We start from the raw sequence: 12991 nt of genomic DNA on the forward strand, positions 1-12991 counted from the left end.
TGTTTCATATAGACAATTGACCACCCAAGTTGATCGGTGATTCACGAACGTTAAAACTTGTAAAAACTATATGATGACATATATATGGATATATATATATATATAGTTAACATGATACTATGAAAAGAAAACATATCATAAAGTATATTAACAATGAACTACATATGTAAAAACAAGACTACTAACTTAATGATTTTTAAACGAGACATATATGTAACGATTATCGTTGTAAAGACATTTAATGTATATATATCATATTAAGAGATATTCATACATGATAATATCATGATAATATAATAATTTAAAATCTCATTTGATATTATAAACATTGGGTTAACAACATTTAACAAGATCGTTAACCTAAAGGTTTCAAAACAACACTTACATGTAACGACTAACGATGACTTAACGACTCAGTTAAAATGTATATACATGTAGTGTTTTAATATGTATTTATACACTTTTGAAAGACTTCAATACACTTATCAAAATACTTCTACTTAACAAAAATGCTTACAATTACATCCTCGTTCAGTTTCATCAACAATTCTACTCGTATGCACCCGTATTCGTACTCGTACAATACACAGCTTTTAGATGTATGTACTATTGGTATATACACTCCAATGATCAGCTCTTAGCAGCCCATGTGAGTCACCTAACACATGTGGGAACCATCATTTGGCAACTAGCATGAAATATCTCATAAAATTACAAAAATATGAGTAATCATTCATGACTTATTTACATGAAAACAAAATTACATATCCTTTATATCTAATCCATACACCAACGACCAAAAACACCTACAAACACTTTAATTCTTCAATTTTCTTCATCTAATTGATCTCTTTCAAGTTCTATCTTCAAGTTCTAAGTGTTCTTCATAAATTCCAAAAGTTCTAGTTTCATAAAATCAAGAATACTTTCAAGTTTGCTAGCTCACTTCCAATCTTGTAAGGTGATCATCCAACCTCAAGAAATCTTTGTTTCTTACAGTAGGTTATTATTCTAATACAAGTTAATAATCATATTCAAACTTTGGTTCAATTTCTATAACTATAACAATCTTATTTCAAGTGATGATCTTACTTGAACTTGTTTTCGTGTCATGATTCTGCTTCAAGAACTTCGAGCCATCCAAGGATCCATTGAAGCTAGATCCATTTTTCTCTTTTCCAGTAGGTTTATCCAAGGAAATTAAGGTAGTAATGATGTTCATAACATCATTCGATTCATACATATAAAGCTATCTTATTCGAAGGTTTAAACTTGTAATCACTAGAACATAGTTTAGTTAATTCTAAACTTGTTCGCAAACAAAAGTTAATCCTTCTAACTTGAGTTTTAAAATCAACTAAACACATGTTCTATATCTATATGATATGCTAACTTAATGACTTAAAACCTGGAAACACGAAAAACACCGTAAAACCGGATTTACGCCGTCGTAGTAACACCGCGGGCTGTTTTGGGTTAGTTAATTAAAAACTATGATAAACTTTGATTTAAAAGTTGTTATTCTGAGAAAATGATTTTTATTATGAACATAAAACTATATCCAAAAATTATGGTTAAACTCAAAGTGGAAGTATGTTTTCTAAAATGGTCATCTAGACGTCGTTCTTTCGACTGAAATGACTACCTTTACAAAAACGACTTGTAACTTATTTTTCCAACTATAAACCTATAATTTTTCTGTTTAGATTCATAAAATAGAGTTCAATATGAAACCATAGCAATTTGATTCACTCAAAACGGATTTAAAATGAAGAAGTTATGGGTAAAACAAGATTGGATAATTTTTCTCATTTTAGCTACGTGAAAATTGGCAACAAATCTATTCCAACCATAACTTAATCAACTTGTATTGTATATTATGTAATCTTGAGATACCATAGACACGTATACAATGTTTCGACCTATCATGTCGACACATCTATATATATTTTGGAACAACCATAGACACTCTATATGTGAATGTTGGAGTTAGCTATACAGGGTTGAGGTTGATTCCAAAATATATATAGTTTGAGTTGTGATCAATAATGAGATACGTATACACTGGGTCGTGGATTGATTCAAGATAATATTTATCGATTTATTTCTGTACATCTAACTGTGGACAACTAGTTATAGGTTACTAACGAGGACAGCTGACTTAATAAACTTAAAACATCAAAATATATTAAAAGTGTTGTAAACATATTTTGAACATACTTTAATATATATGTATATATTGTTATAGGTTCGTGAATCAACAGTGGCCAAGTCTTACTTCCCGACGAAGTAAAAATCTGTGAAAGTGAGTTATAGTCCCACTTTTAAAATCTAATATTTTTGGGATGAGAATACATGCAGGTTTTATAAATGATTTACAAAATAGACACAAGTACGTGAAACTACATTCTATGGTTGAATTATCGAAATCGAATATGCCCCTTTTTATTAAGTCTGGTAATCTAAGAATTAGGGAACAGACACCCTAATTGACGCGAATCCTAAAGATAGATCTATTGGGCCTAACAAACCCCATCCAAAGTACCGGATGCTTTAGTACTTCGAAATTTATATCATATCCGAAGGGTGTCCCGGAATGATGGGGATATTCTTATATATGCATCTTGTTATTGTCGGTTACCAGGTGTTCACCATATGAATGATTTTTATCTCTATGTATGGGATGTGTATTGAAATATGAAATCTTGTGGTCTATTGTTACGATTTGATATATATAGGTTAAACCTATAACTCACCAACATTTTTGTGGACGTTTAAAGCATGTTTATTCTCAGGTGAATATTAAGAGCTTCCTCTGTTGCATACTAAAATAAGGACAAGATTTGGAGTCCATGTTTGTATGATATTGTGTAAAAACTGCATTCAAGAAACTGATTTCGATGTAACATATTTGTATTGTAAACCATTAGGTAATGGTCGTGTGTAAACAGGATATTTTAGATTATCATTATTTGATAATCTACGTAAAGCTTATTAAACCTTTATTTATGAAATAAAGGTTATGGTTTGTTTTAAAAATAAATGCAGTCTTTGAAAAACGTCTCATATAGAGGTCAAAACCTCGCAACGAAATCAATTAATATGGAACGTTTTTAATCAATAAGAACGGGACATTTCAGTTGGTATCCGAGCGTTGGTCTTAGAGAACCAGAAAATTTGCATTAGTGTGTCTTATCGAGTTTGTTAGGATGCATTAGTGAGTCTGGACTTCGACCGTGTTTTCTTTAAAAATGATTGCTTAACATTTTTGTTGGAAACTATATATTTTTAACATATGAATATTATGTGATATATTAATCTCTTAACGTGTTTGATATTATGTGATAGATGTCTACCTCTAGAATAAGTCCCATTGACTCATCTAATAATAATGAAGAGTCAAATGTAAATTGGAATGATTTGTGGACTGATTCACAAGTTCCCGAAGAGGAACCGGAAGAAGAGTCGGAACCGGAAGAAGAATCGGAACCGGAAGAAGAATCGGAACCGGATGAAGAAATAGAACCGGTGGGGGAAATAATAAAACGGTTAAGTAAAAGAAAATCCTCAACCAACCGACCAAAGTTAATTATGGTCAATGGTGTTTCCGCCAAGGAAGCAAAATATTGGGAGGGTTACCAATTCTCCGATGAATCGGATTCCGATGAGAATTCCGATGATGTTATAGAAATTACCCCAACTGAATTTAAAAAGGCAAAAGAAAATAATAAGGAAAAGGGCATAAAAATAGAGAAATCTAATTCCAACCTCGATGAACTTTATATGTATCGTCAACCCCCGACGTCCTTAAGTTGTAACAATGACCCAGGAACCTCTAAACCACCAGGTTTTTCTAAACCAATGTGGACAACGACGGCTCGTATTAGGGGAACATCATATATCCCTAGAAACTTGGCAAAACGAACCAAAACCGAAGAAGAAGAAACGAGCGAGTCGGAATAAGATAGTTGTATTCGTGTGGTGTAATATATGTAATATAGTGTTCTTATGCTTTATGATATATGTAAAAATTGCTTGTATTAATAAGTATTTTTTTTTATGAATCTAACTCTTGTCTATTTTACAGTTTAAAAACACAAAATGGATAGACAACCCAATATTTTAAGAGACCTACCCGGAGACATGATTGATGAAATCTTGTCTAGAGTCGGCCAGAATTCTTCGGCACAACTATTTAAGGCGAGATCAGTTTGTAAGACATTCGAAGAACGTTCCAAGAATGTCTTGGTTTATAAGAGACTTTCGTTTGAAAGATGGGGGATATCACATTGGGAAACCCATAAGTTACGATGTGTTTACTTTGACGCATATATTGCGGGGAACCCAAATGCTATTTTACGCAACGGGTTAAGAAATTATTTTGACTCAATATATCCGAATATTGGACTTCGTGATTTAGAAAAAGCGGCTAACATGCAACATAAAGAAGCATGTTATGCTTACGGATTAGTAATGTTCGCTTCTCACCAAAGTGAGAACAAGAACATCGGGCTACAACTATTAAACAAAACGTTTCCACAAGTGACGGAGTCGGTAATTGGGGTAAGAAATGAGGTTTTTAGATTATTACGGGACTGTTGGACATTACGTAACCCTCGTCCCTTTGATGACGTTACAACACGCTGTCTTATCAACGGCCATAACGGTTATGTTGCACAAGACCAAGGATGGGAAGTAGTCCTAGTAAAACCAGAATGCATGACTTGTTTCTGGACGTATGAATTACGATTCTTTATTGCCTTTGCTGAACGACTTGTGTACTAGCTAGAATTGTCTTCACAACTATCTTGTATCAAAGTTATTGTGTGCTATATTTCATGCTTTATGTAAAATAAGCAGTATTGTAAGTTTGTAAAATATTGTATAAAAGTTTGAACGCGAAATATTATTATAATCAGTTTTTCATATAGAATTGTAGTAGTTGAATTGTATATTAGCTACTAAGTATGAACTTAACGGGTAGGTACTACCCGAATTTAAACTTATAAAACGCTAATATAAAGAAAAAGCTTTTATAAATGAGTTCATATTATGCTACAAAATACTATTAACTACTCTTAATATTCTGTATGATTAACTTGTTCCATTTAACTATTTTGAAGGAAATGGCACCGACTACTCGACACACCATGAATATGAATGAAGAGGAATTCCGTACTTTTCTAGCTTCAAACATAGCCGCAGTACAGGCTGCGCTACATACCAACAATAACCTTGGATCTAGCAGTACAGGAAATCGTGTAGGATGCACCTACAAAGAATTCACTGCCTGCAAACCTTTGGAATTTGATGGAACCGAAGGACCGATCGGATTGAAACGGTGGACCGAGAAGGTTGAATCGGTGTTTGCCATAAGTAAGTGTACTGAAGAGGACAAAGTGAAGTACGCTACACATACCTTCACAGGTTCTGCGTTAACATGGTGGAATACCTATCTAGAGCAAGTGGGACAAGATGATGCGTACGCACTACCGTGGTCAGCATTCAAGCACTTGACGAACGAGAAGTACCGTCCCAGAACCGAGGTCAATAAGCTCAAGACAGAACTTAGAGGGTTACGAACCCAAGGATTTAATATTACCACGTACGAAAGACGATTCACAGAATTGTGCCTATTGTGTCCGGGAGCATTCGAAGATGAGGAAGAGAAGATCGACGCGTTTGTGAAAGGATTACCGGAAAGAATCCAAGAAGATATAAGTTCACACGAGCCTGCCTCCATACAACAGGCATGTAGAATGGCTCACAAACTAGTGAACCAGATTGAAGAAAGAATTAAAGAACAGACTGCTGAAGAGGCCAATGTGAAGCAAGTCAAAAGAAAGTGGGAGGAAAACGGTGATAAGAATCACCAATACAACAACAACAGCAATTACAACAATAATCGCAACAATTATCCCAACAATCGCAACATCAATCGCAACTACAACAAACGGCCCAACAACAACAACAACAACAACAACAACAACAACAACAACAACAACAACAACAGCAACTACAACAATCATCCCAACAACAATAATAACCGCAACAACAACAACAATCAGAAGCAGCTATGCCAAAGGTGTGAAAAGAATCACTCGGGGTTCTGCACCAAATTTTGCAACAAGTGTAAAAGAAATGGTCATAGCGCGGCGAAGTGTGAGGTCTACGGACCAGGGGTTAATAGAACGAAAGGAACAAATGGTGTCGGAACGAGTAATGGCGGAGCAAGTAGTGTCGGAGCAAGTTATGCCAATGTAGTTTGTTATAAATGTGGAAAACCAGGCCACATTATTAGAAATTGCCCGAACCAGGAGAACACGAATGGACAAGGCCGTGGAAGAGTTTTCAATATTAATGCGGTAGAGGCATAGGAAGACCCGGAGCTTGTTACGGGTACGTTTCTTATTGACAATAAATCTGCTTACGTTTTATTTGATTCGGGTGCGGATAGAAGCTATATGAGTAGAGATTTTTGTGCTAAATTAAGTTGTCCATTGACGCCTTTGGATAGTAAATTTTTACTCGAATTAGCAAATGGTAAATTAATTTCAGCAGATAATATATGTCGGAATCGAGAAATTAAACTGGTTAGCGAAACATTTAAGATTGATTTGATACCAGTAGAGTTAGGGAGTTTTGATGTGATAATCGGTATGGACTGGTTGAAAGAAGTGAAAGCGGAGATCGTTTGTTACAAAAATGCAATTCGCATTATACGAGAAAAAGGAAAACCCTTAATGGTGTACGGAGAAAAGGGCAACACGAAGCTACATCTTATTAGTAATTTGAAGGCACAAAAACTAATAAGAAAAGGTTGCTATGCTGTTCTAGCACACGTCGAGAAAGTACAAACTGAAGAAAAGAGCATCAATGATGTTCCCATTGCAAAAGAATTTCCCGATGTATTTCCGAAAGAATTACCGGGATTACCCCCACATCGATCCGTTGAATTTCAAATAGATCTTGTACCAGGAGCTACACCAATAGCTCGTGCTCCTTACAGACTCGCACCCAGCGAGATGAAAGAACTGCAAAGCCAATTACAAGAACTTTTAGAGCGTGGTTTCATTCGACCAAGCACATCACCGTGGGGAGCTCCTGTTTTGTTTGTCAAGAAGAAGATGGTACATTCAGGTTGTGTATCGACTACCGAGAGTTGAACAAACTTACCATCAAGAACCGCTACCCACTACCGAGAATCGACGACTTATTTGATCAACTACAAGGCTCGTCTGTTTATTCAAAGATTGACTTACGTTCCGGGTATCATCAAATGCGGGTGAAAGAAGATGATATTCCAAAGACTGCTTTCAGAACACGTTACGGTCATTACGAGTTTATGGTCATGCCGTTTGGTTTAACTAATGCACCAGCTGTGTTCATGGACCTTATGAACCGAGTGTGTGGACCATACCTTGACAAGTTTGTCATTGTTTTTATTGATGACATACTTATTTACTCAAAGAATGACCAAGAACACGGTGAACATTTGAGAAAGGTGTTAGAAGTATTGAGGAAGGAAGAATTGTACGCTAAGTTTTCAAAGTGTGCATTTTGGTTGGAAGAAGTTCAATTCCTCGGTCACATAGTGAACAAAGAAGGTATTAAGGTGGATCCGGCAAAGATAGAAACTGTTGAAAAGTGGGAAACCCCGAAAACTCCGAAACACATACGCCAGTTTTTAGGACTAGCTGGTTACTACAGAAGGTTCATCCAAGACTTTTTCAGAATAGCAAAACCCTTGACTGCATTAACGCATAAAGGGAAGAAATTTGAATGGAATGATGAACAAGAGAAAGCGTTTCAGTTATTGAAGAAAAAGGGCACCTATATTGTCATTGCCTGAAGGGAATGATGATTTTGTGATTTATTATGATGCATCAAAGCAAGGTCTCGGTTGTGTATTAATGCAACGAACGAAGGTGATTGCTTATGCGTCTAGACAATTGAAGATTCACGAACAAAATTATACGACGCATGATTTGGAATTAGGCGCGGTTGTTTTTGCATTAAAGACTTGGAGGCACTACTTATATGGGGTCAAAAGTATTATATATACCGACCACAAAAGTCTTCAACACATATTTAATCAGAAACAACTGAATATGAGGCAGCGTAGGTGGATTGAATTATTGAATGATTACGACTTTGAGATTCGTTACCACCCGGGGAAGGCAAATGTGGTAGCCAATGCCTTGAGCAGGAAGGACAGAGAACCCATTCGAGTAAAATCTATGAATATAATGATTCATAATAACATTACTACTCAAATAAAGGAGGCGCAACAAGGAGTTTTAAAAGAGGGAAATTTAAAGGATGAAATACCCAAAGGATCGGAGAAGCATCTTAATATTCGGGAAGATGGAACCCGGTATAGGGCTGAAAGGATTTGGGTACCAAAATTTGGAGATATGAGAGAAATGGTACTTAGAGAAGCTCATAAAACCAGATACTCAATACATCCTGGAACGGGGAAGATGTACAAGGATCTCAAGAAACATTTTTGGTGGCCGGGTATGAAAGCCGATGTTGCTAAATACGTAGGAGAATGTTTGACGTGTTCTAAGGTTCAAGCTGAGCATCAGAAACCATCAGGTCTACTTCAACAACCCGAAATCCCGGAATGGAAATGGGAAAACATTACCATGCATTTCATCACTAAATTGCCAAGGACTGCAAGTGGTTTTGATACTATTTGGGTAATAGTTGATCGTCTCACCAAATCAGTACACTTCCTGCCAATAAGAGAAGATGATAAGATGGAGAAGTTAGCACGACTGTATTTGAAGGAAGTCGTCTCCAGACATGGAATACCAATCTCTATTATCTCTGATAGGGATGGCAGATTTATTTCAAGATTCTGGCAGACATTGCAGCAAGCATTAGGAACTCGTCTAGACATGAGTACTGCCTATCATCCATAAACTGATGGGCAGAGCGAAAGGACGATACAAACGCTTGAAGACATGCTACGAGCATGTGTTATTGATTTCGGAAACAGTTGGGATCGACATCTACCGTTAGCAGAATTTTCCTACAACAACAGCTACCATTCAAGCATTGAGATGGCACCGTTTGAAGCACTTTATGGTAGAAAGTGCAGGTCTCCGATTTGTTGGAGTGAAGTGGGGGATAGACAGATTACGGGTCCGGAGATTATACAAGAAACTACCGAGAAGATCATCCAAATTCAACAACGGTTGAAAACCGCCCAAAGTCGACAAAAGAGCTACGCTGACATTAAAAGAAAAGATATAGAATTTGAAATTGGAGAGATGGTCATGCTTAAAGTTGCACCTTGGAAAGGCGTTGTTCGATTTGGTAAATGAGGGAAATTAAATCCAAGGTATATTGGACCATTCAAGATTATTGATCGTGTCGGACCAGTAGCTTACCGACTAGAGTTACCTCAACAACTCGCGGCTGTACATAACACTTTCCACGTCTCGAATTTAAAGAAATGTTTTGCTAAAGAAGATCTCACTATTCCATTAGATGAAATCCAAATCAACGAAAAACTTCAATTCATCGAAGAACCCGTCGAAATAATGGATCGTGAGGTTAAAAGACTTAAGCAAAACAAGATACCAATTGTTAAGGTTCGATGGAATGCTCGTAGAGGACCCGAGTTCACCTGGGAGCGTGAAGATCAGATGAAGAAGAAATACCCGCATCTATTTCCAGAAGATTCGTCAACACCTTCAACAGCTTAAAATTTCGGGACGAAATTTATTTAACGGGTAGGTACTGTAGTGACCCGAACTTTTCCATGTTTATATATATTAATTGAGATTGATATTTACATGATTAAATGTTTCCAACATGTTAAGCAATCAAACTTGTTAAGACTTGATTAATTGAAATATGTTTCATATAGACAATTGACCACCCAAGTTGATCGGTGATTCACGAACGTTAAAACTTGTAAAAACTATATGATGACATATATATGGATATATATATATATAGTTAACATGATACTATGATAAGAAAACATATCATAAAGTATATTAACAATGAACTACATATGTAAAAACAAGACTACTAACTTAATGATTTTTAAACGAGACATATATGTAACGATTATCGTTGTAAAGATATTTAATGTATATATATCATATTAAGAGATATTCATACATGATAATATCATGATAATATAATAATTTAAAATCTCATTTGATATTATAAACATTGGGTTAACAACATTTAACAAGATCGTTAACCTAAAGGTTTCAAAACAACACTTACATGTAACGACTAACGATGACTTAACGACTCAGTTAAAATGTATATACATGTAGTGTTTTAATATGTATTTATACACTTTTGAAAGAATTCAATACACTTATCAAAATACTTCTACTTAACAAAAATGCTTACAATTACATCCTCGTTCAGTTTCATCAACAATTCTACTCGTATGCACCCGTATTCGTACTCGTACAATACACAGCTTTTAGATGTATGTACTATTGGTATATACACTCCAATGATCAGCTCTTAGCAGCCCATGTGAGTCACCTAACGCATGTGGGAACCATCATTTGGCAACTAGCATGAAATATCTCATAAAATTACAAAAATATGAGTAATCATTCATGACTTATTTACATGAAAACAAAATTACATATCCTTTATATCTAATCCATACACCAACGACCAAAAACACCTACAAACACTTTCATTCTTCAATTTTCTTCATCTAATTGATCTCTCTCAAGTTCTATCTTCAAGTTCTAAGTGTTCTTCATAAATTCCAAAAGTTCTAGTTTCATAAAATCAAGAATACTTTCAAGTTTGCTAGCTCACTTCCAATCTTGTAAGGTGATCATCCAACCTCAAGAAATCTTTGTTTCTTAAAGTAGGTTATCATTCTAATAAAAGGTAATAATCATATTCAAACTTTGGTTCAATTTCTATAACTATAACAATCTTATTTCAAGTGATGATCTTACTTGAACTTGTTTTCGTGTCATGATTCTGCTTCAAAAACTTCGAGCCATCCAAGGATCCATTGAAGCTAGATCCATTTTTCTCTTTTCCAGTAGGTTTATCCAAGGAAATTAAGGTAGTAATGATGTTCATAACATCATTTGATTCATACATATAAAGCTATCTTATTCGAAGGTTTAAACTTGTAATCACTAGAACATAGTTTAGTTAATTCTAAACTTGTTCGCAAACAAAAGTTAATCCTTCTAACTTGACTTTTAAAATCAACTAAACACATGTTCTATATCTATATGATATGCTAACTTAATGACTTAAAACCTGGAAACACGAAAAACACCGTAAAACCGGATTTACGCCGTCGTAGTAACACCGCGGGCTGTTTTGGGTTAGTTAATTAAAAACTATGATAAACTTTGATTTAAAAGTTGTTATTCTGAGAAAATGATTTTTATTATGAACATGAAACTATATCCAAAAATTATGGTTAAACTCAAAGTGGAAGTATGTTTTCTAAAATGGTCATCTAGACGTCGTTCTTTCGACTGAAATGACTACCTTTACAAAAACGACTTGTAACTTATTTTTCTGACTATAAACCTATAATTTTTCTGTTTAGATTCATAAAATAGAGTTCAATATGAAACCATAGCAATTTGATTCACTCAAAACGGATTTAAAATGAAGAAGTTATGGGTAAAACAAGATTGGATAATTTTTTTCATTTTAGCTACGTGAAAATTGGTAACAAATCTATTCCAACCATAACTTAATCAACTTGTATTGTATATTATGTAATCTTGAGATACCATAGACACGTATACAATGTTTCGACTTATCATGTCGACACATCTATATATATTTCGGAACAACCATAGACACTCTATATGTGAATGTTGGAGTTAGCTATACAGGGTTGAGGTTGATTCCAAAATATATATAGTTTGAGTTGTGATCAATACTGAGATACGTATACACTGGGTCGTGGATTGATTCAAGATAATATTTATCGATTTATTTCTGTACATCTAACTGTGGACAACTAGTTATAGGTTACTAACGAGGACAGCTGACTTAATAAACTTAAAACATCAAAATATATTAAAAGTGTTGTAAATATATTTTGAACATACTTTAATATATATGTATATATTGTTATAGGTTCGTGAATCAACAGTGGCCAAGTCTTACTTCCTGACGAAGTAAAAATCTGTGAAAGTGAGTTATAGTCCCACTTTTAAAATCTAATATTTTTGGGATGAGAATACATGCAGGTTTTATAAATGATTTACAAAATAGACACAAGTACGTGAAACTACATTCTATGGTTGAATTATCGAAATCGAATATGCCCCTTTTTATTAAGTCTGGTAATCTAAGAATTAGGGAACAGACACCCTAATTGACGCGAATCCTAAAGATAGATCTATTGGGCCTAACAAACCCCATCCAAAGTACCGGATGCTTTAGTACTTCGAAATTTATATCATATCTGAAGGGTGTCCCGGAATGATGGGGATATTCTTATATATGCATCTTGTTATTGTCGGGTACCAGGTGTTCACCATATGAATGATTTTTATCTCTATGTATGGGATGTGTATTGAAATATGAAATCTTGTGGTCTATTGTTACGATTTGATATATATAGGTTAAACCTATAACTCACCAACATTTTTGTTGACGTTTAAAGCATGTTTATTCTCAGGTGAATATTAAGAGCTTCCGCTGTTGCATACTAAAATAAGGACAAGATTTGGAGTCCATGTTTGTATGATATTGTGTAAAAACTGCATTCAAGAAACTGATTTCGATGTAACATATTTGTATTGTAAACCATTATGTAATGGTCGTGTGTAAACAGGATATTTTAGATTATCATTATTTGATAATCTACGTAAAGCTTATTAAACCTTTATTTATGAAATAAAGGTTATGGTTTGTTTTAAAAATGAATGCAGTCTTTGAAAAACGTCTCATATAGAGGTCAAAACCTCGCAACGAAATCAATTAATATGGAACGTTTTTAATCAAT

This window comes from Rutidosis leptorrhynchoides, chromosome 1, assembly GCF_046630445.1.
Source record: "Rutidosis leptorrhynchoides isolate AG116_Rl617_1_P2 chromosome 1, CSIRO_AGI_Rlap_v1, whole genome shotgun sequence".
Lineage (NCBI taxonomy): Eukaryota > Viridiplantae > Streptophyta > Magnoliopsida > Asterales > Asteraceae > Rutidosis > Rutidosis leptorrhynchoides.